This window comes from Anarhichas minor, unplaced genomic scaffold, assembly GCF_050575085.1.
Source record: "Anarhichas minor isolate MPS153535 unplaced genomic scaffold, ASM5057508v1 ptg000018l, whole genome shotgun sequence".
Taxonomy (NCBI): domain Eukaryota; kingdom Metazoa; phylum Chordata; class Actinopteri; order Perciformes; family Anarhichadidae; genus Anarhichas; species Anarhichas minor.
In genome coordinates, this window is record NW_027466464.1 from 106,869 (window position 1) to 126,008 (window position 19,140).

Sequence of the window (19,140 nt, forward strand, 5' to 3'; positions counted from 1 at the left end):
TGACGCAGAAGGTCCAGGAGGCCTGAAACATCCACCTGCCTTCTTCAGCCTTGGTGGAGATCGTGGGTATCTATTTTACCCACGGCAACCTGCTTTCTGCAGGAAGTGCAGACAGTCAGGACATTCAGAGGCAGGCTGTGGGGAAACAAGATGCCGTTTCTGTGGGCAAGCAGGGCATTCCGCCAAGGACTGCACAGAGCCAAGGACGTGCCATGGATGCGGTGGAACTGACCACCTGTACCGAGGTTGTCCTGGCCGCAAGAAAACTTTTGCGGAGGCTGCCAAACCGACTGAGGCTGGCGAGCCGAGTAGGGGAGCCACACAGAATGACGGGGAGAGGACGGTACAGGAGGGCTCCGGAGCTGACGCGTTGGGGAGTAAAGGGGAGGCAGCGCCCCGGGATGAGGGCACCGCCGGAACAGACGGAATGGCCAAGGCATCCACAGACATTATGGACGAGTTTCCTGTCCTCACTTCCGATCCTGCTCCCTCCAAATCAAAGCAAGGGGCACGGAAAGGGTCGCAGGCATTCGGAACAGGACTCTCGACAGAGCTTGGAGAGAGTGGGGAGGGGGTACGGAGCAAAAAGTCAAAGGGGGGACAGACCAACAAGGGTGGGATTGAGGGGGGGAGGGGAGGGGGAACAGGTCAGCATAAGAGAGCCGCTGATAAAGTGGAGGAAGGAGGGGCCCAGGAGCAGAAGGATGGGGATACGGGTCAAGAGGTGGGAGGGGAGATGGGTGAGCAGTCATTGGGAGAAGCAGCTGCCATACTAACAGACGGTTTAGGCCTGAGCTTCGATCTTCCCCCAGGCCTGCTCATGCTGTCGTCCCCCTTAGGGGAGGACGCTTATGAGGGGCTTAACAGACCAACAACGTCGCCAAACGCAGTGCCGTTTTCCTGGGCTGACGAGATGGATAAAGAGAATGTATACCTTTAGGGTAGTGGGAACCAGCAATAGGAATCTTTATTTAAGATGCACAATGGGTTTTTTTAAGGTTCTCACTATAAACGCAAGGGGAATGAGGGACCCAGTTAAAAGAAGGGTTGTTTTTAATTTTGTGGAGTCGCACCAGGTTGCCTTTTGTTTTTTGCAGGAGGTACATTTACGGGATGGGGGGGACGTGGGGATTTTTTCGAGGGAGTGGACAAAAGGGGACTCAGTTTGGAGCGTAGGGGGGGTCCACTCTACTGGGGTTGGGATTTTATTTGGGTTTCAAGAGATCAAGGTGGAGTCTTCCTTTGTTATTGTCCAGGGGAGGATAATGGGCGCAGACATCACATGGGGGACAGTCAAGCTTAGGGTTATTGTGGTCTATGGAGCACAAACTCCAACAGAAAGGCAAGAGATGGCTGGTCAATTGGAGCCGCACCTGGCCACCAGTAGGCAGGTAGTGATAGGGGGTGATTTTAATGTTGAGTTGGGCAAGGGGGGAGATACCAGCGATGGGTTTATTTCCAACCTCATGGCTAAACATGGCCTGGTAGATGGGGCGAGGGAGGTCAGGCCACAGGTAACAGGTCCCACATGGCGCAACTCTAGGGGCATCGTTAAATGTTTGGATTATGTTTTTCTTTCCAAGTCTTTCAGGCTATTGGCAGGCAGACTGCTCCCTGTGTTCTTCTCAGATCATGACGGGCTGCTATTGGAAGTGCACTCAGATGTGCCAGTGTTTGGAACTGGGTACTGGCACCTTAACGTCAGCATCCTGGAGGAGGAGGTTTTCAACCAACATTTCCGTTCATTTTTCAAAGGCCTGGAAGGACTAAGGTCATTGTGTTCCGGAGTAATTGAGTGGTGGGAGGTTGCTAAAAAGCGGATACAATTTTTTTGTTTAAAGTATTGTAAAAGGAAGGCGAGTATGGCGAGGAGGGAGGTGTTTCGCCTTCAGCACCTTCTCGAACGTGAGTACGCCGGGGGAAACTGGGGCGGCATTATAAATCAGCAGGCTTGTGACTCCCTTAAAGCACAGCTTAGGGACGTATATGAGGGTAAGGCCAGGGCATACCTGTTGCGATCACGTGAAACATTCCGTGAGGAGTTCGAGACGTGTTCCGCTGCTTTCTTCAGCTCAGTACGGGCTGATAGGGCAAAACAGGTAGTGACCGGGTTAATGGACAAGCAGGGCAGGGTGGTGTCAGAAGGGGTAGAGATGGTGCAGGCTGCCACGGACTACTATCGCACAAGGTTTAGGGAGAAAGACATAGAGGTAGGAGGAGGAGAGGTATTCCTGGATTTTCTGACCCAGCGGGTGCCGAAGGATATAGTACAGGCTTTGGAGGCCCCGCTCACCCTAATAGAGATTGAGTGGGCCCTCCAGAGAATGAAGAGGCGGAAGGTGCCTGGCATCGATGGGCTCCCAGCAGAGTTTTATCTCAAGTTCTGGGATGTACTTGGGCCGGTAGTGTTGGAGGTGTTGTCCGCAATACTCTGCACAGGTACAATGGGAGGTTCTGCGGCCACCGGAGTTATCTCACTTCTTTATAAGAAGGGGGATCGTGCCGACCTAGGGAACTGGCGACCACTGACCATGCTGTGTGTTGACTACAAACTCCTGGCAAAGGTCCTAGCGGATCGTCTAGGCATAGCACTTCCTCATGTGGTCCATGTGGACCAAACATGTGGGGTAGCGGGGCGCTCAGTGAGATGGAATCTACAGCTCATTCGGGACGCTGTCGCGTGGGCGGAAGACCGGCACCTGCCACTGATGGTGGTTGGTCTCGACCAGGCAAAAGCGTTTGACAGGGTTCATTGGGGTTTTATGTTTAGAGTTTTGCAGAGGTTAGGCTTCAGTCAGGCTTTTATGGGATGGTTACGCATATTGTACACAGGTGTAGGGAGCATGGTTTCAGTTAACGGCCACCTAGGAGACATTTTTAGTTTGCACTCAGGGGTAAGACAGGGGTGTCCGCTTTCACCACTGCTTTACATCCTTTACATGGAGCCCCTGGCGGCAGCCATTCGGGCTGATCCGGGTGTGAGAGGTTTCCTGCTACCTGGCAGTGGGGGCTTACAAGTTAAACTGTCTCAGTACGCAGATGACACCACACTGCTGCTGGACACCGACACATGCCTTCTTCGAGCCTTGGAAATTTTCCAGAGCTTTGGTAAGGTGGCTAGTGCTAAACTTAATTGTGCCAAGTCTTCTGTGAAGTTCTTTGGGCGCTGGAAAGAAAGGACGGAGGTACCAGGGGGGCTGACGCTCTGCACGGGACCGCTGAAGGTACTAGGGGTCAGCTTTGAGACAGCCCATAGTGCCACGGCCAACTGGACTAGGCGCTTTATGGCAGTCCAGAAGAAGTTTGCTCTCTGGAAGAGCAGGGGCCTGACTTTGATAGGGAAAGTACTGGTTCTGAAGGTAGATATTATGCCATCTCTTGTGTACTTGGCATACATATACCCAATGCCAGTCAGTATGAGGAGACCTATTATGCGCCTCGTGTTCACTTTCTTGTGGGGAGGGAGATATGAGTATGTGGCGAGGGCCCGCATGCTGGCAGGGATTGAAGCAGGGGGAAGAGATGTCCCACACCTCCCGTTGAAGCTAGACTGCATATTTGTTTCTTTTTTGTGGAGGGAGATGTCAACTCCAGTCGTACACCCATCAGGACACTTCCTGCGGCTCTATTTTTCCTATCAGGCCAGGCGCGTGTTGGTCTGGAACAATTTAGGGCCCCGGGTGGAGCAACAGCCATGGCATTACCAGTACGCAGCCAGGTGGCTGCGGGCCCATCCCGAGGCCTCAGAAACCAGTGTCAGACTGAACCACAAATTCCTTTATAAAGTTGTCAGACAGAGAGTGATCGCACCGGCAGTGGTTGGGATCCCGAAGAGTATTTGGAAGGGGATACAGCCACGGGGGCTGGACAATGGTCTCAAAGATCTCAATTGGCTATGCCTTCACAAATGTCTGCCAGTGCGAGATGTAATGTACCGGCATAGTTTAGCAAGATCCCCTGTGTGCCCGAGGGAAGGCTGTATGGGGGAAGAAACTGTCAGGCATGTCATGTGGGACTGTCCCTTTGCTAGTATTGTGTGGAGTAGAGCAGCGACATGGCTGGGGAGGTTAGACCCTGGGTTTAAATTGACATGGACTAGGGTGGTAGAAGGGGGAGGTTTGGGGAGTAAACATTTCCTTACGTGGCTAATTATAAGCCTGGTTAAGAGGAGTTTGTGGGTGGCTAGGCAAGACCTGGTGGGAAAAAACAGGGAAAGTCGCTTGGAGGGGGTGTTAAAGAGAGTGGAATTAGATATAAAGGGGAGGATTGAACGGGACATCAGGAAGTGGGGGAAGCATGCTGCCTTGGAAAGGTGGAAAGGAGGTTTTGGGTGGGGATGGTGAATCCTGAAGACATTGCATAAGTGTATTTTGTGTTTTTTTTGTGTATTGACAAATGCTGGTTACTGACATGTAACTGTGAAATATAATTAAGTTGCATGATGCAAAACGTGAAGTTTGTATGTTTGAAATTGTATGATTTGTGTACAGAATTTTGATAATAAAAAAAAAAAAAAAAAAAAAAAATCTGTTCTTATCAGTTTAATATCTGATATGTCCTCTATATGAGGATAATGTATTAAGCAGATTTTTAGCATCGGGAGATGAAAAAGGGGCTTGCCCCGTTCACTCCACGCATTGACCCGGTATTGCAGCATTGCCGGGAACGGTGCACTCCTCAAATGCCTTGTGGACAACCAAACACCAATCCAAATGGATCTGTTGATTAGCTTCACACTTTAATGAACGACGAGGATCTCATTCGCTGTCTGTCTTCAAGGCTGGGGATTGTGTCAAACAAAGGCCTTGTTTATTCCTTACTGACGCCCCTCGTGGAACATCGCTGTGCTCCCAGCCTAAGCTTAATGCTAAATCCCTGCACTCTGGGATTATGCCATCTGGGAACCGTCATCCGGAGTACTGCATCTGGGAATGCCGCCCCTGTCTCTGTCTCTTCCAACTCATACTTACCTGGCAGGGGAGATACCATGATCAAGAAGGTGGTTCACCCAGGGCGAGGCCCAGCCATTGCACTCCGGTTGTTCTGACCACTGCGAATTCCCCAAATGTGGGAATCTCGACTGCATCATTTCTGGTAGTGGGGGACTGCGTTCGCGCTCTCCCCTGATTGTTTTGTTGAAAAGAATATCAAGTGATTTGTACTTTTGACTGGAGGGGAGGAAATAGTACTATGGAGAATATTGCCCTCTTTAAGATGTGGGAATGGGTGTGGCTTCAGATTTGGAACAGGGCACGTGAACTCAGGCTTACCATGAGCGTTTTGACTTGGGCAACTAGGGACTTTGGCTGTTCTTGACAATGTTGCTGTACTTACTTTGGTTTCTCTTCATAACGCACAAGTCTTTCGCCTTTTACTAAAGACTTCCGTGGAGAGGAATACCAATGAGTTCAACCTATTTTTAGCAGGCTTTGCCATTTGGCTGAGCCTTGTACAGTTGTGAAAAGAAAGAAAGCTGTCCTTAATGAGACCACGGTGCTTGACCGTGTGCCAAAGCAGCAGCCACTGCTATGTCCCTTGGAAAGAACTGCACCATGACAAGGGTGAAACGTGTCAGGAGGGTGACTCAGGAAGCAAACAGTTGGGGCTCATCGCTTCTCGGCCTTTTGGCTAAGATCAAGTGGTGTTGCGGAAAAATACAGCACAGAGAGAGCTAACAACGAGACAGCAATGGCCGCAAGGGGCCAAAAAGAGCAGTCGATCCCAAGGGTCGGGCTGAGACACACGCTACGATTCCAGGCAACCACGGAAGACTACAATCTGCAGTCCAGAGAGTTTTTTGGCAGGCAAGTCATAATTGGGCAGCTACAACTGAAGGTGGAGGAGGTGCACTGCATCCAGTGGAACCAGCAGGAGAAGGCGTTCGACGTTACACTGAGGACCGAGGAGATCTACCGGAGTGTGGCTGAAATATGCCGAGCAGAGGCAGGGGTACTGAACCTGGACAGACCTAATTTCAGAACAATAACTGTGCATATGTACAACCCCTTTGTTAATGACTCAGCACTAGCTGCATTCCTGGGGCAGTATGGAGAGGTGGTGACGGCTGCAAGGCATATAAAGGACACCCTGGGGTTTTGGACTGGACGGCGCCAGTTCCAGGTACTGCTGTATCATGACGCAGAAGGTCCAGGAGGCCTGAAACATCCACCTGCCTTCTTCAGCCTTGGTGGAGATCGTGGGTATCTATTTTACCCACGGCAACCTGCTTTCTGCAGGAAGTGCAGACAGTCAGGACATTCAGAGGCAGGCTGTGGGGAAACAAGATGCCGTTTCTGTGGGCAAGCAGGGCATTCCGCCAAGGACTGCACAGAGCCAAGGACGTGCCATGGATGCGGTGGAACTGACCACCTGTACCGAGGTTGTCCTGGCCGCAAGAAAACTTTTGCGGAGGCTGCCAAACCGACTGAGGCTGGCGAGCCGAGTAGGGGAGCCACACAGAATGACGGGGAGAGGACGGTACAGGAGGGCTCCGGAGCTGACGCGTTGGGGAGTAAAGGGGAGGCAGCGCCCCGGGATGAGGGCACCGCCGGAACAGACGGAATGGCCAAGGCATCCACAGACATTATGGACGAGTTTCCTGTCCTCACTTCCGATCCTGCTCCCTCCAAATCAAAGCAAGGGGCACGGAAAGGGTCGCAGGCATTCGGAACAGGACTCTCGACAGAGCTTGGAGAGAGTGGGGAGGGGGTACGGAGCAAAAAGTCAAAGGGGGGACAGACCAACAAGGGTGGGATTGAGGGGGGGAGGGGAGGGGGAACAGGTCAGCATAAGAGAGCCGCTGATAAAGTGGAGGAAGGAGGGGCCCAGGAGCAGAAGGATGGGGATACGGGTCAAGAGGTGGGAGGGGAGATGGGTGAGCAGTCATTGGGAGAAGCAGCTGCCATACTAACAGACGGTTTAGGCCTGAGCTTCGATCTTCCCCCAGGCCTGCTCATGCTGTCGTCCCCCTTAGGGGAGGACGCTTATGAGGGGCTTAACAGACCAACAACGTCGCCAAACGCAGGGCCGTTTTCCTGGGCTGACGAGATGGATAAAGAGAATGTATACCTTTAGGGTAGTGGGAACCAGCAATAGGAATCTTTATTTAAGATGCACAATGGGTTTTTTTGGGTGGGGATGGTAAATCCTGAAGACTTTGCATAAGTGTATTTTGTGTTTTTTTTTTGTGTGTATTGACAAATGCTGGTTACTGACATGTAACTGTGAAATAGAATTAAGTTGCATGATGCAAAACATGTGAAGTTTGTATGTTTGAAATTGTATGATTTGTGTACAGAATTTTGATAATAAAAAAAAAAAAAAAAAAAAAAAAAAAAAAAAAAAAAAAAAAAAATCTGTTCTTATCAGTTTAATATCTGATATGTCCTCTATATGAGGATAACGTATTAAGCAGATTTTTAGCATCGGGAGATGAAAAAGGGGCTTGCTCCGTTCACTCCACGCATTGACCCGGTATTGCAGCATTGCCGGGAATGGTGCACTCCTCAAATGCCTTGTGGACAACCAAACACCAATCCAAATGGATCAGTCTGTTGATTAGCTTCACACTTTAATGAACGACGAGGATCTCATTCGCTGTCTGTCTTCAAGGCTGGGGATTGTGTCAAACAAAGGCCTTGTTTATTCCTTACTGACGCCCCTCGTGGAACATCGCTGTGCTCCCAGCCTGACCTTAATGCTAAATCCCTGCACTCTGGGATTATGCCATCTGGGAACCGTCATCCGGAGTACTGCATCTGGGAATGCCGCCCCTGTCTCTGTCTCTTCCAACTCATACTTACCTGGCAGGGGAGATACCATGATCAAGAAGGTGGTTCACCCAGGGCGAGGCCCAGCCATTGCACTCCGGTTGTTCTGACCACTGCGAATTCCCCAAATGTGGGAATCTCGACTGCATAATTTCTGGTAGTGGGGGACTGCGTTCGCGCTCTCCCCTGATTGTTTTGTTGAAAAGAATATCAAGTGATTTGTACTTTTGATTGGAGGGGAGGAAATAGTACTATGGAGAATATTGCCCTCTTTAAGATGTGGGAATGGGTGTGGCTTCAGATTTGGAACAGGGCACGTGAACTCAGGCTTACCATGAGCGTTTTGACTTGGGCAACTAGGGACTTTGGCTGTTCTTGACAATGTTGCTGTACTTACTTTGGTTTCTCTTCATAGCGCACAAGTCTTTCGCCTTTTACTAGAGACTTCCGTGGAGAGGAATACCAATGAGTTCAACCTATTTTTAGCAGGCTTTGCCATTTGGCTGAGCCTTGTACAGTTGTGAAAAGAAAGAAAGCTGTCCTTAACGAGACCACGGTGCTTGACCATGGAGTGCTTGGATGTGTGCCAAAGCAGCAGCCACTGCTATGTCCCTTGGAAAGAACTGCACCATGACAAGGGTGAAACGTGTCAGGAGGGTGACTCAGGAAGCAAACAGTTGGGGCTCATCGCTTCTCGGCCTTTTGGCTAAGATCAAGTGTAGTATCTGTTCTTATCAGTTTAATATCTGATATGTCCTCTATATGAGGATAACGTATTAAGCAGATTTTTAGCATCGGGAGATGAAAAAGGGGCTTGCTCCGTTCACTCCACGCATTGACCCGGTATTGCAGCATTGCCGGGAACGGTGCACTCCTCAAATGCCTTGTGGACAACCAAACACCAATCCAAATGGATCTGTTGATTAGCTTCACACTTTAATGAACGACGAGGATCTCATTCGCTGTCTGTCTTCAAGGCTGGGGATTGTGTCAAACAAAGGCCTTGTTTATTCCTTACTGACGCCCCTCGTGGAACATCGCTGTGCTCCCAGCCTGACCTTAATGCTAAAGGGCTGCACTCTGGGATTATGCCATCTGGGAACCGTCATCCGGAGTACTGCATCTGGGAATGCCGCCCCTGTCTCTGTCTCTTCCAACTCATACTTACCTGGCAGGGGAGATACCATGATCAAGAAGGTGGTTCACCCAGGGCGAGGCCCAGCCATTGCACTCCGGTTGTTCTGACCACTGCGAATTCCCCAAATGTGGGAATCTCGACTGCATAATTTCTGGTAGTGGGGGACTGCGTTCGCGCTCTCCCCTGATTGTTTTATTGAAAAGAATATCAAGTGATTTGTACTTTTGACTGGAGGGGAGGAAATAGTACTATGGAGAATATTGCCCTCTTTAAGATGTGGGAATGGGTGTGGCTTCAGATTTGGAACAGGGTGAAATGTGTCAGGAGGGTGACTCAGGAAGCAAACAGTTGGGGCTCATCGCTTCTCGGCCTTTTGGCTAAGATCAAGTGTAGTATCTGTTCTTATCAGTTTAATATCTGATATGTCCTCTATATGAGGATAACGTATTAAGCAGATTTTTAGCATCGGGAGATGAAAAAGGGGCTTGCTCCGTTCACTCCACGCATTGACCCGGTATTGCAGCATTGCCGGGAATGGTGCACTCCTCAAATGCCTTGTGGACAACCAAACACCAATCCAAATGGATCTGTTGATTAGCTTCACACTTTAATGAACGACGAGGACCTCATTCGCTGTCTGTCTTCAAGGCTGGGGCTTGTGTCAAACAAAGGCCTTGTTTATTCCTTACTGACGCCCCTCGTGGAACATCGCTGTGCTCCCAGCCTGAGCTTAATGCTAAAGGGCTGCACTCTGGGATTATGCCATCTGGGAACCGTCATCCAGAGTACTGCATCTGGGAATGCCGCCCCTGTCTCTGTCTCTTCCAACTCATACTTACCTGGCAGGGGAGATACCATGATCAAGAAGGTGGTTCACCCAGGGCGAGGCCCAGCCATTGCACTCCGGTTGTTCTGACCACTGCGAATTCCCCAAATGTGGGAATCTCGACTGCATAATTTCTGGTAGTGGGGGACTGCGTTCGCGCTCTCCCCTGATTGTTTTGTTGAAAAGAATATCAAGTGATTTGTACTTTTGATTGGAGGGGAGGAAATAGTACTATGGAGAATATTGCCCTCTTTAAGATGTGGGAATGGGTGTGGCTTCAGATTTGGAACAGGGCACGTGAACTCAGGCTTACCATGAGCGTTTTGACTTGGGCAACTAGGGACTTTGGCTGTTCTTGACAATATTGCTGTACTTACTTTGGTTTCTCTTCATAACGCACAAGTCTTTCGCCTTTTACTAAAGACTTCCGTGGAGAGGAATACCAATGAGTTCAACCTATTTTTAGCAGGCTTTGCCATTTGGCTGAGCCTTGTACAGTTGTGAAAAGAAAGAAAGCTGTCCTTAACGAGACCACGGTGCTTGACCATGGAGTGCTTGGATGTGTGCCAAAGCAGCAGCCACTGCTATGTCCCTTGGAAAGAACTGCACCATGACAAGGGTGAAACGTGTCAGGAGGGTGACTCAGGAAGCAAACATTTGGGGCTCATCGCTTCTCGGCCTTTTGGCTAAGATCAAGTGTAGTATCTGTTCTTATCAGTTTAATATCTGATATGTCCTCTATATGAGGATAACGTATTAAGCAGATTTTTAGCATCGGGAGATGAAAAAGGGGCTTGCTCCGTTCACTCCACGCATTGACCCGGTATTGCAGCATTGCCGGGAATGGTGCACTCCTCAAATGCCTTGTGGACAACCAAACACCAATCCAAATGGATCTGTTGATTAGCTTCACACTTTAATGAATGACGAGGACCTCATTCGCTGTCTGTCTTCAAGGCTGGGGCTTGTGTCAAACAAAGGCCTTGTTTATTCCTTACTGACGCCCCTCGTGGAACATCGCTGTGCTCCCAGCCTGAGCTTAATGCTAAAGGGCTGCACTCTGGGATTATGCCATCTGGGAACCGTCATCCAGAGTACTGCATCTGGGAATGCCGCCCCTGTCTCTGTCTCTTCCAACTCATACTTACCTGGCAGGGGAGATACCATGATCAAGAAGGTGGTTCACCCAGGGCGAGGCCCAGCCATTGCACTCCGGTTGTTCTGACCACTGCGAATTCCCCAAATGTGGGAATCTCGACTGCATAATTTCTGGTAGTGGGGGACTGCGTTCGCGCTCTCCCCTGATTGTTTTGTTGAAAAGAATATCAAGTGATTTGTACTTTTGATTGGAGGGGAGGAAATAGTACTATGGAGAATATTGCCCTCTTTAAGATGTGGGAATGGGTGTGGCTTCAGATTTGGAACAGGGCACGTGAACTCAGGCTTACCATGAGCGTTTTGACTTGGGCAACTAGGGACTTTGGCTGTTCTTGACAATATTGCTGTACTTACTTTGGTTTCTCTTCATAACGCACAAGTCTTTCGCCTTTTACTAAAGACTTCCGTGGAGAGGAATACCAATGAGTTCAACCTATTTTTAGCAGGCTTTGCCATTTGGCTGAGCCTTGTACAGTTGTGAAAAGAAAGAAAGCTGTCCTTAACGAGACCACGGTGCTTGACCATGGAGTGCTTGGATGTGTGCCAAAGCAGCAGCCACTGCTATGTCCCTTGGAAAGAACTGCACCATGACAAGGGTGAAACGTGTCAGGAGGGTGACTCAGGAAGCAAACATTTGGGGCTCATCGCTTCTCGGCCTTTTGGCTAAGATCAAGTGTAGTATCTGTTCTTATCAGTTTAATATCTGATATGTCCTCTATATGAGGATAACGTATTAAGCAGATTTTTAGCATCGGGAGATGAAAAAGGGGCTTGCTCCGTTCACTCCACGCATTGACCCGGTATTGCAGCATTGCCGGGAATGGTGCACTCCTCAAATGCCTTGTGGACAACCAAACACCAATCCAAATGGATCAGTCTGTTGATTAGCTTCACACTTTAATGAACGACGAGGATCTCATTCGCTGTCTGTCTTCAAGGCTGGGGATTGTGTCAAACAAAGGCCTTGTTTATTCCTTACTGACGCCCCTCGTGGAACATCGCTGTGCTCCCAGCCTGACCTTAATGCTAAAGGGCTGCACTCTAGGATTATGCCATCTGGGAACCGTCATCCGGAGTACTGCATCTGGGAATGCCGCCCCTGTCTCTGTCTCTTCCAACTCATACTTACCTGGCAGGGGAGATACCATGATCAAGAAGGTGGTTCACCCAGGGCGAGGCCCAGCCATTGCACTCCGGTTGTTCTGACCACTGCGAATTCCCCAAATGTGGGAATCTCGACTGCATAATTTCTGGTAGTGGGGGACTGCGTTCGCGCTCTCCCCTGATTGTTTTATTGAAAAGAATATCAAGTGATTTGTACTTTTGACTGGAGGGGAGGAAATAGTACTATGGAGAATATTGCCCTCTTTAAGATGTGGGAATGGGTGTGGCTTCAGATTTGGAACAGGGCACGTGAACTCAGGCTTACCATGAGCGACTAGGGCAACTAGGGACTTTGGCTGTTCTTGACAATGTTGCTGTACTTACTTTGGTTTCTCTTCATAACGCACAAGTCTTTCGCCTTTTACTAAAGACTTCCGTGGAGAGGAATACCAATGAGTTCAACCTATTTTTAGCAGGCTTTGCCATTTGGCTGAGCCTTGTACAGTTGTGAAAAGAAAGTAAGCTGTCCTTAACGAGACCACGGTGCTTGACCATGGAGTGCTTGGATGTGTGCCAAAGCAGCAGCCACTGCTATGTCCCTTGGAAAGAACTGCACCATGACAAGGGTGAAACGTGTCAGGAGGGTGACTCAGGAAGCAAACAGTTGGGGCTCATCGCTTCTCGGCCTTTTGGCTAAGATCAAGTGTAGTATCTGTTCTTATCAGTTTAATATCTGATATGTCCTCTATATGAGGATAACGTATTAAGCAGATTTTTAGCATCGGGAGATGAAGAAGGGGCTTGCTCCATTCACTCCACGCATTGACCCGGTATTGCAGCATTGCCGGGAACGGTGCACTCCTCAAATGCCTTGTGGACAACCAAACACCAATCCAAATGGATCAGTCTGTTGATTAGCTTCACACTTTAATGAACGACGAGGATCTCATTCGCTGTCTGTCTTCAAGGCTGGGGCTTGTGTCAAACAAAGGCCTTGTTTATTCCTTTCTGACGCCCCTCGTGGAACATCGCTGTGCTCCCAGCCTGAGCTTAATGCTAAAGGGCTGCACTCTGGGATTATGCCATCTGGGAACCGTCATCCGGAGTACTGCATCTGGGAATGCCGCCCCTGTCTCTGTCTCTTCCAACTCATACTTACCTGGCAGGGGAGATACCATGATCAAGAAGGTGGTTCACCCAGGGCGAGGCCCAGCCATTGCACTCCGGTTGTTCTGACCACTGCAAATTCCCCAAATGTGGGAATCTCGACTGCATAATTTCTGGTAGTGGGGGACTGCGTTCGCGCTCTCCCCTGATTGTTTTGTTGAAAAGAATATCAAGTGGTTGTACTTTTGATTGGAGGGGAGGAAATAGTACTATGGAGAATATTGCCCTCTTTAAGATGTGGGAATGGGTGTGGCTTCAGATTTGGAACAGGGTGAAACGTGTCAGGAGGGTGACTCAGGAAGCAAACAGTTGGGGCTCATCGCTTCTCGGCCTTTTGGCTAAGATCAAGTGTAGTATCTGTTCTTATCAGTTTAATATCTGATATGTCCTCTATATGAGGATAACGTATTAAGCAGATTTTTAGCATCGGGAGATGAAAAAGGGGCTTGCCCCGTTCACTCCACGCATTGACCCGGTATTGCAGCATTGCCGGGAACGGTGCACTCCTCAAATGCCTTGTGGACAACCAAACACCAATCCAAATGGATCTGTTGATTAGCTTCACACTTTAATGAACGACGAGGATCTCATTCGCTGTCTGTCTTCAAGGCTGGGGATTGTGTCAAACAAAGGCCTTGTTTATTCCTTACTGACGCCCCTCGTGGAACATCGCTGTGCTCCCAGCCTAAGCTTAATGCTAAATCCCTGCACTCTGGGATTATGCCATCTGGGAACCGTCATCCGGAGTACTGCGTCTGGGAATGCCGCCCCTGTCTCTGTCTCTTCCAACTCATACTTACCTGGCAGGGGAGATACCATGATCAAGAAGGTGGTTCACCCAGGGCGAGGCCCAGCCATTGCACTCCGGTTGTTCTGACCACTGCGAATTCCCCAAATGTGGGAATCTCGACTGCATAATTTCTGGTAGTGGGGGACTGCGTTCGCGCTCTCCCCTGATTGTTTTGTTGAAAAGAATATCAAGTGATTTGTACTTTTGACTGGAGGGGAGGAAATAGTACTATGGAGAATATTGCCCTCTTTAAGATGTGGGAATGGGTGTGGCTTCAGATTTGGAACAGGGCACGTGAACTCAGGCTTACCATGAGCGTTTTGACTTGGGCAACTAGGGACTTTGGCTGTTCTTGACAATGTTGCTGTACTTACTTTGGTTTCTCTTCATAACGCACAAGTCTTTCGCCTTTTACTAAAGACTTCCGTGGAGAGGAATACCAATGAGTTCAACCTATTTTTAGCAGGCTTTGCCATTTGGCTGAGCCTTGTACAGTTGTGAAAAGAAAGTAAGCTGTCCTTAACGAGACCACGGTGCTTGACCATGGAGTGCTTGGATGTGTGCCAAAGCAGCAGCCACTGCTATGTCCCTTGGAAAGAACTGCACCATGACAAGGGTGAAACGTGTCAGGAGGGTGACTCAGGAAGCAAACAGTTGGGGCTCATCGCTTCTCGGCCTTTTGGCTAAGATCAAGTGTAGTATCTGTTCTTATCAGTTTAATATCTGATATGTCCTCTATATGAGGATAACGTATTAAGCAGATTTTTAGCATCGGGAGATGAAGAAGGGGCTTGCTCCGTTCACTCCACGCATTGACCCGGTATTGCAGCATTGCCGGGAACGGTGCACTCCTCAAATGCCTTGTGGACAACCAAACACCAATCCAAATGGATCAGTCTGTTGATTAGCTTCACACTTTAATGAACGACGAGGATCTCATTCGCTGTCTGTCTTCAAGGCTGGGGCTTGTGTCAAACAAAGGCCTTGTTTATTCCTTTCTGACGCCCCTCGTGGAACATCGCTGTGCTCCCAGCCTGAGCTTAATGCTAAAGGGCTGCACTCTGGGATTATGCCATCTGGGAACCGTCATCCGGAGTACTGCGTCTGGGAATGCCGCCCCTGTCTCTGTCTCTTCCAACTCATACTTACCTGGCAGGGGAGATACCATGATCAAGAAGGTGGTTCACCCAGGGCGAGGCCCAGCCATTGCACTCCGGTTGTTCTGACCACTGCGAATTCCCCAAATGTGGGAATCTCGACTGCATAATTTCTGGTAGTGGGGGACTGCGTTCGCGCTCTCCCCTGATTGTTTTGTTGAAAAGAATATCAAGTGATTTGTACTTTTGACTGGAGGGGAGGAAATAGTACTATGGAGAATATTGCCCTCTTTAAGATGTGGGAATGGGTGTGGCTTCAGATTTGGAACAGGGCACGTGAACTCAGGCTTACCATGAGCGTTTTGACTTGGGCAACTAGGGACTTTGGCTGTTCTTGACAATGTTGCTGTACTTACTTTGGTTTCTCTTCATAACGCACAAGTCTTTCGCCTTTTACTAAAGACTTCCGTGGAGAGGAATACCAATGAGTTCAACCTATTTTTAGCAGGCTTTGCCATTTGGCTGAGCCTTGTACAGTTGTGAAAAGAAAGAAAGCTGTCCTTAATGAGACCACGGTGCTTGACCATGGAGTGCTTGGATGTGTGCCAAAGCAGCAGCCACTGCTATGTCCCTTGGAAAGAACTGCACCATGACAAGGGTGAAATGTGTCAGGAGGGTGACTCAGGAAGCAAACAGTTGGGGCTCATCGCTTCTCGGCCTTTTGGCTAAGATCAAGTGTAGTATCTGTTCTTATCAGTTTAATATCTGATATGTCCTCTATATGAGGATAACGTATTAAGCAGATTTTTAGCATCGGGAGATGAAAAAGGGGCTTGCCCCGTTCACTCCACGCATTGACCCGGTATTGCAGCATTGCCGGGAACGGTGCACTCCTCAAATGCCTTGTGGACAACCAAACACCAATCCAAATGGATCAGTCTGTTGATTAGCTTCACACTTTAATGAACGACGAGGATCTCATTCGCTGTCTGTATTCAAGGCTGGGGATTGTGTCAAACAAAGGCCTTGTTCATTCCTTACTGACGCCCCTCGTGGAACATCGCTGTGCTCCCAGCCTGAGCTTAATGCTAAAGGGCTGCACTCTGGGATTATGCCATCTGGGAACCGTCATCCGGAGTACTGCGTCTGGGAATGCCGCCCCTGTCTCTGTCTCTTCCAACTCATACTTACCTGGCAGGGGAGATACCATGATCAAGAAGGTGGTTCACCCAGGGCGAGGCCCAGCCATTGCACTCCGGTTGTTCTGACCACTGCGAATTCCCCAAATGTGGGAATCTCGACTGCATAATTTCTGGTAGTGGGGGACTGCGTTCGCGCTCTCCCCTGATTGTTTTGTTGAAAAGAATATCAAGTGATTTGTACTTTTGACTGGAGGGGAGGAAATAGTACTATGGAGAATATTGCCCTCTTTAAGATGTGGGAATGGGTGTGGCTTCAGATTTGGAACAGGGCACGTGAACTCAGGCTTACCATGAGCGTTTTGACTTGGGCAACTAGGGACTTTGGCTGTTCTTGACAATGTTGCTGTACTTACTTTGGTTTCTCTTCATAACGCACAAGTCTTTCGCCTTTTACTAAAGACTTCCGTGGAGAGGAATACCAATGAGTTCAACCTATTTTTAGCAGGCTTTGCCATTTGGCTGAGCCTTGTACAGTTGTGAAAAGAAAGAAAGCTGTCCTTAATGAGACCACGGTGCTTGACCATGGAGTGCTTGGATGTGTGCCAAAGCAGCAGCCACTGCTATGTCCCTTGGAAAGAACTGCACCATGACAAGGGTGAAACGTGTCAGGAGGGTGACTCAGGAAGCAAACAGTTGGGGCTCATCGCTTCTCGGCCTTTTGGCTAAGATCAAGTGTAGTATCTGTTCTTATCAGTTTAATATCTGATATGTCCTCTATATGAGGATAACGTATTAAGCAGATTTTTAGCATCGGGAGATGAAAAAGGGGCTTGCCCCGTTCACTCCACGCATTGACCCGGTATTGCAGCATTGCCGGGAACGGTGCACTCCTCAAATGCCTTGTGGACAACCAAACACCAATCCAAATGGATCTGTTGATTAGCTTCACACTTTAATGAACGACGAGGATCTCATTCGCTGTCTGTCTTCAAGGCTGGGGATTGTGTCAAACAAAGGCCTTGTTTATTCCTTACTGACGCCCCTCGTGGAACATCGCTGTGCTCCCAGCCTAAGCTTAATGCTAAATCCCTGCACTCTGGGATTATGCCATCTGGGAACCGTCATCCGGAGTACTGCGTCTGGGAATGCCGCCCCTGTCTCTGTCTCTTCCAACTCATACTTACCTGGCAGGGGAGATACCATGATCAAGAAGGTGGTTCACCCAGGGCGAGGCCCAGCCATTGCACTCCGGTTGTTCTGACCACTGCGAATTCCCCAAATGTGGGAATCTCGACTGCATAATTTCTGGTAGTGGGGGACTGCGTTTGCGCTCTCCCCTGATTGTTTTGTTGAAAAGAATATCAAGTGATTTGTACTTTTGACTGGAGGGGAGGAAATAGTACTATGGAGAATATTGCCCTCTTTAAGATGTGGGAATGGGTGTGGCTTCAGATTTGGAACAGGGCACGTGAACTCAGGCTTACCATGAGCGTTTTGACTTGGGCAACTAGGGACTTTGGCTGTTCTTGACAATGTTGCTGTACTTACTTTGGTTTCTCTTCATAACGCACAAGTCTTTCGCCTTTTACTAAAGACTTCCGTGGAGAGGAATACCAATGAGTTCAACCTATTTTTAGCAGGCTTTGCCATTTGGCTGAGCCTTGTACAGTTGTGAAAAGAAAGAAAGCTGTCCTTAATGAGACCACGGTGCTTGACCATGGAGTGCTTGGATGTGTGCCAAAGCAGCAGCCACTGCTATGTCCCTTGGAAAGAACTGCACCATGACAAGGGTGAAATGTGTCAGGAGGGTGACTCAGGAAGCAAACAGTTGGGGCTCATCGCTTCTCGGCCTTTTGGCTAAGATCAAGTGTAGTATCTGTTCTTATCAGTTTAATATCTGATATGTCCTCTATATGAGGATAACGTATTAAGCAGATTTTTAGCATCGGGAGATGAAAAAGGGGCTTGCCCCGTTCACTCCACGCATTGACCCGGTATTGCAGCATTGCCGGGAACGGTGCACTCCTCAAATGCCTTGTGGACAACCAAACACCAATCCAAATGGATCAGTCTGTTGATTAGCTTCACACTTTAATGAACGACGAGGATCTCATTCGCTGTCTGTCTTCAAGGCTGGGGCTTGTGTCAAACAAAGGCCTTGTTTATTCCTTACTGACGCCCCTCGTGGAACATCGCTGTGCTCCCAGCCTGAGCTTAATGCTAAAGGGCTGCACTCTGGGATTATGCCATCTGGGAACCGTCATCCGGAGTACTGCATCTGGGAATGCCGCCCCTGTCTCTGTCTCTTCCAACTCATACTTACCTGGCAGGGGAGATACCATGATCAAGAAGGTGGTTCACCCAGGGCGAGGCCCAGCCATTGCACTCCGGTTGTTCTGACCACTGCGAATTCCCCAAATGTGGGAATCTCGACTGCATCATTTCTGGTAGTGGGGGACTGCGTTCGCGCTCTCCCCTGATTGTTTTGTTGAAAAGAATATCAAGTGATTTGTACTTTTGATTGGAGGGGAGGAAATAGTACTATGGAGAATATTGCCCTCTTTAAGATGTGGGAATGGGTGTGGCTTCAGATTTGGAACAGGGCACGTGAACTCAGGCTTACCATGAGCGTTTTGACTTGGGCAACTAGGGACTTTGGCTGTTCTTGACAATGTTGCTGTACTTACTTTGGTTTCTCTTCATAACGCACAAGTCTTTCGCCTTTTACTAAAGACTTCCGTGGAGAGGAATACCAATGAGTTCAACCTATTTTTAGCAGGCTTTGCCATTTGGCTGAGCCTTGTACAGTTGTGAAAAGAAAGAAAGCTGTCCTTAACGAGACCACGGTGCTTGACCATGGAGTGCTTGGATGTGTGCCAAAGCAGCAGCCACTGCTATGTCCCTTGGAAAGAACTGCACCATGACAAGGGTGAAACGTGTCAGGAGGGT

The 19,140-nt window shown here is 49.1% G+C and overlaps 33 non-coding genes and 1 pseudogene across 33 annotated transcripts; all 34 read left to right on the top strand.

The window, feature by feature from the left end:
- Positions 1 to 4,486: 4,486 nt before the first annotated feature.
- Positions 4,487 to 4,679, top strand: LOC142953563 (U2 spliceosomal RNA). The gene has a single exon (XR_012955194.1). It is a non-coding gene; the product is annotated as a U2 spliceosomal RNA (small nuclear RNA).
- Positions 4,680 to 4,962: 283 nt separating this feature from the next.
- On the top strand, positions 4,963 to 5,126 carry LOC142953257 (U1 spliceosomal RNA). The gene has a single exon (XR_012954902.1). It is a non-coding gene; the product is annotated as a U1 spliceosomal RNA (small nuclear RNA).
- A 204-nt stretch (positions 5,127 to 5,330) lies between these two features.
- Positions 5,331 to 5,447, top strand: LOC142953632 (U5 spliceosomal RNA). The gene has a single exon (XR_012955243.1). It is a non-coding gene; the product is annotated as a U5 spliceosomal RNA (small nuclear RNA).
- A 1,889-nt stretch (positions 5,448 to 7,336) lies between these two features.
- LOC142953606 (U2 spliceosomal RNA) lies at positions 7,337 to 7,507 on the top strand (annotated as a pseudogene).
- Positions 7,508 to 7,794: 287 nt separating this feature from the next.
- LOC142954181 (U1 spliceosomal RNA) lies at positions 7,795 to 7,958 on the top strand. The gene has a single exon (XR_012955661.1). It is a non-coding gene; the product is annotated as a U1 spliceosomal RNA (small nuclear RNA).
- A 204-nt stretch (positions 7,959 to 8,162) lies between these two features.
- LOC142953810 (U5 spliceosomal RNA) lies at positions 8,163 to 8,279 on the top strand. Its single transcript, XR_012955411.1, has one exon. It is a non-coding gene; the product is annotated as a U5 spliceosomal RNA (small nuclear RNA).
- A 176-nt stretch (positions 8,280 to 8,455) lies between these two features.
- LOC142953389 (U2 spliceosomal RNA) lies at positions 8,456 to 8,646 on the top strand. Its single transcript, XR_012955031.1, has one exon. It is a non-coding gene; the product is annotated as a U2 spliceosomal RNA (small nuclear RNA).
- Positions 8,647 to 8,929: 283 nt separating this feature from the next.
- Positions 8,930 to 9,093, top strand: LOC142954182 (U1 spliceosomal RNA). Its single transcript, XR_012955662.1, has one exon. It is a non-coding gene; the product is annotated as a U1 spliceosomal RNA (small nuclear RNA).
- Positions 9,094 to 9,264: 171 nt separating this feature from the next.
- On the top strand, positions 9,265 to 9,455 carry LOC142953502 (U2 spliceosomal RNA). Its single transcript, XR_012955138.1, has one exon. It is a non-coding gene; the product is annotated as a U2 spliceosomal RNA (small nuclear RNA).
- A 283-nt stretch (positions 9,456 to 9,738) lies between these two features.
- Positions 9,739 to 9,902, top strand: LOC142954183 (U1 spliceosomal RNA). Its single transcript, XR_012955663.1, has one exon. It is a non-coding gene; the product is annotated as a U1 spliceosomal RNA (small nuclear RNA).
- A 204-nt stretch (positions 9,903 to 10,106) lies between these two features.
- LOC142953633 (U5 spliceosomal RNA) lies at positions 10,107 to 10,223 on the top strand. Its single transcript, XR_012955244.1, has one exon. It is a non-coding gene; the product is annotated as a U5 spliceosomal RNA (small nuclear RNA).
- Positions 10,224 to 10,399: 176 nt separating this feature from the next.
- Positions 10,400 to 10,590, top strand: LOC142953503 (U2 spliceosomal RNA). Its single transcript, XR_012955139.1, has one exon. It is a non-coding gene; the product is annotated as a U2 spliceosomal RNA (small nuclear RNA).
- A 283-nt stretch (positions 10,591 to 10,873) lies between these two features.
- Positions 10,874 to 11,037, top strand: LOC142954184 (U1 spliceosomal RNA). Its single transcript, XR_012955664.1, has one exon. It is a non-coding gene; the product is annotated as a U1 spliceosomal RNA (small nuclear RNA).
- A 204-nt stretch (positions 11,038 to 11,241) lies between these two features.
- LOC142953634 (U5 spliceosomal RNA) lies at positions 11,242 to 11,358 on the top strand. The gene has a single exon (XR_012955245.1). It is a non-coding gene; the product is annotated as a U5 spliceosomal RNA (small nuclear RNA).
- Positions 11,359 to 11,534: 176 nt separating this feature from the next.
- LOC142953504 (U2 spliceosomal RNA) lies at positions 11,535 to 11,725 on the top strand. Its single transcript, XR_012955140.1, has one exon. It is a non-coding gene; the product is annotated as a U2 spliceosomal RNA (small nuclear RNA).
- Positions 11,726 to 12,012: 287 nt separating this feature from the next.
- Positions 12,013 to 12,176, top strand: LOC142954185 (U1 spliceosomal RNA). Its single transcript, XR_012955665.1, has one exon. It is a non-coding gene; the product is annotated as a U1 spliceosomal RNA (small nuclear RNA).
- Positions 12,177 to 12,375: 199 nt separating this feature from the next.
- LOC142953636 (U5 spliceosomal RNA) lies at positions 12,376 to 12,492 on the top strand. Its single transcript, XR_012955247.1, has one exon. It is a non-coding gene; the product is annotated as a U5 spliceosomal RNA (small nuclear RNA).
- Positions 12,493 to 12,668: 176 nt separating this feature from the next.
- LOC142953479 (U2 spliceosomal RNA) lies at positions 12,669 to 12,859 on the top strand. The gene has a single exon (XR_012955116.1). It is a non-coding gene; the product is annotated as a U2 spliceosomal RNA (small nuclear RNA).
- A 287-nt stretch (positions 12,860 to 13,146) lies between these two features.
- On the top strand, positions 13,147 to 13,310 carry LOC142953301 (U1 spliceosomal RNA). Its single transcript, XR_012954946.1, has one exon. It is a non-coding gene; the product is annotated as a U1 spliceosomal RNA (small nuclear RNA).
- Positions 13,311 to 13,480: 170 nt separating this feature from the next.
- LOC142953348 (U2 spliceosomal RNA) lies at positions 13,481 to 13,671 on the top strand. Its single transcript, XR_012954992.1, has one exon. It is a non-coding gene; the product is annotated as a U2 spliceosomal RNA (small nuclear RNA).
- Positions 13,672 to 13,954: 283 nt separating this feature from the next.
- LOC142954186 (U1 spliceosomal RNA) lies at positions 13,955 to 14,118 on the top strand. Its single transcript, XR_012955666.1, has one exon. It is a non-coding gene; the product is annotated as a U1 spliceosomal RNA (small nuclear RNA).
- Positions 14,119 to 14,322: 204 nt separating this feature from the next.
- LOC142953637 (U5 spliceosomal RNA) lies at positions 14,323 to 14,439 on the top strand. The gene has a single exon (XR_012955248.1). It is a non-coding gene; the product is annotated as a U5 spliceosomal RNA (small nuclear RNA).
- A 176-nt stretch (positions 14,440 to 14,615) lies between these two features.
- LOC142953480 (U2 spliceosomal RNA) lies at positions 14,616 to 14,806 on the top strand. Its single transcript, XR_012955117.1, has one exon. It is a non-coding gene; the product is annotated as a U2 spliceosomal RNA (small nuclear RNA).
- Positions 14,807 to 15,093: 287 nt separating this feature from the next.
- Positions 15,094 to 15,257, top strand: LOC142954187 (U1 spliceosomal RNA). Its single transcript, XR_012955667.1, has one exon. It is a non-coding gene; the product is annotated as a U1 spliceosomal RNA (small nuclear RNA).
- Positions 15,258 to 15,461: 204 nt separating this feature from the next.
- Positions 15,462 to 15,578, top strand: LOC142953638 (U5 spliceosomal RNA). The gene has a single exon (XR_012955249.1). It is a non-coding gene; the product is annotated as a U5 spliceosomal RNA (small nuclear RNA).
- Positions 15,579 to 15,754: 176 nt separating this feature from the next.
- LOC142953349 (U2 spliceosomal RNA) lies at positions 15,755 to 15,945 on the top strand. The gene has a single exon (XR_012954993.1). It is a non-coding gene; the product is annotated as a U2 spliceosomal RNA (small nuclear RNA).
- Positions 15,946 to 16,232: 287 nt separating this feature from the next.
- Positions 16,233 to 16,396, top strand: LOC142954189 (U1 spliceosomal RNA). The gene has a single exon (XR_012955669.1). It is a non-coding gene; the product is annotated as a U1 spliceosomal RNA (small nuclear RNA).
- A 204-nt stretch (positions 16,397 to 16,600) lies between these two features.
- LOC142953639 (U5 spliceosomal RNA) lies at positions 16,601 to 16,717 on the top strand. Its single transcript, XR_012955250.1, has one exon. It is a non-coding gene; the product is annotated as a U5 spliceosomal RNA (small nuclear RNA).
- A 176-nt stretch (positions 16,718 to 16,893) lies between these two features.
- LOC142953350 (U2 spliceosomal RNA) lies at positions 16,894 to 17,084 on the top strand. The gene has a single exon (XR_012954994.1). It is a non-coding gene; the product is annotated as a U2 spliceosomal RNA (small nuclear RNA).
- Positions 17,085 to 17,367: 283 nt separating this feature from the next.
- On the top strand, positions 17,368 to 17,531 carry LOC142953245 (U1 spliceosomal RNA). Its single transcript, XR_012954890.1, has one exon. It is a non-coding gene; the product is annotated as a U1 spliceosomal RNA (small nuclear RNA).
- A 204-nt stretch (positions 17,532 to 17,735) lies between these two features.
- Positions 17,736 to 17,852, top strand: LOC142953640 (U5 spliceosomal RNA). The gene has a single exon (XR_012955251.1). It is a non-coding gene; the product is annotated as a U5 spliceosomal RNA (small nuclear RNA).
- Positions 17,853 to 18,028: 176 nt separating this feature from the next.
- On the top strand, positions 18,029 to 18,219 carry LOC142953351 (U2 spliceosomal RNA). The gene has a single exon (XR_012954995.1). It is a non-coding gene; the product is annotated as a U2 spliceosomal RNA (small nuclear RNA).
- Positions 18,220 to 18,506: 287 nt separating this feature from the next.
- Positions 18,507 to 18,670, top strand: LOC142953258 (U1 spliceosomal RNA). The gene has a single exon (XR_012954903.1). It is a non-coding gene; the product is annotated as a U1 spliceosomal RNA (small nuclear RNA).
- Positions 18,671 to 18,874: 204 nt separating this feature from the next.
- On the top strand, positions 18,875 to 18,991 carry LOC142953643 (U5 spliceosomal RNA). The gene has a single exon (XR_012955253.1). It is a non-coding gene; the product is annotated as a U5 spliceosomal RNA (small nuclear RNA).
- Positions 18,992 to 19,140: the final 149 nt, after the last annotated feature.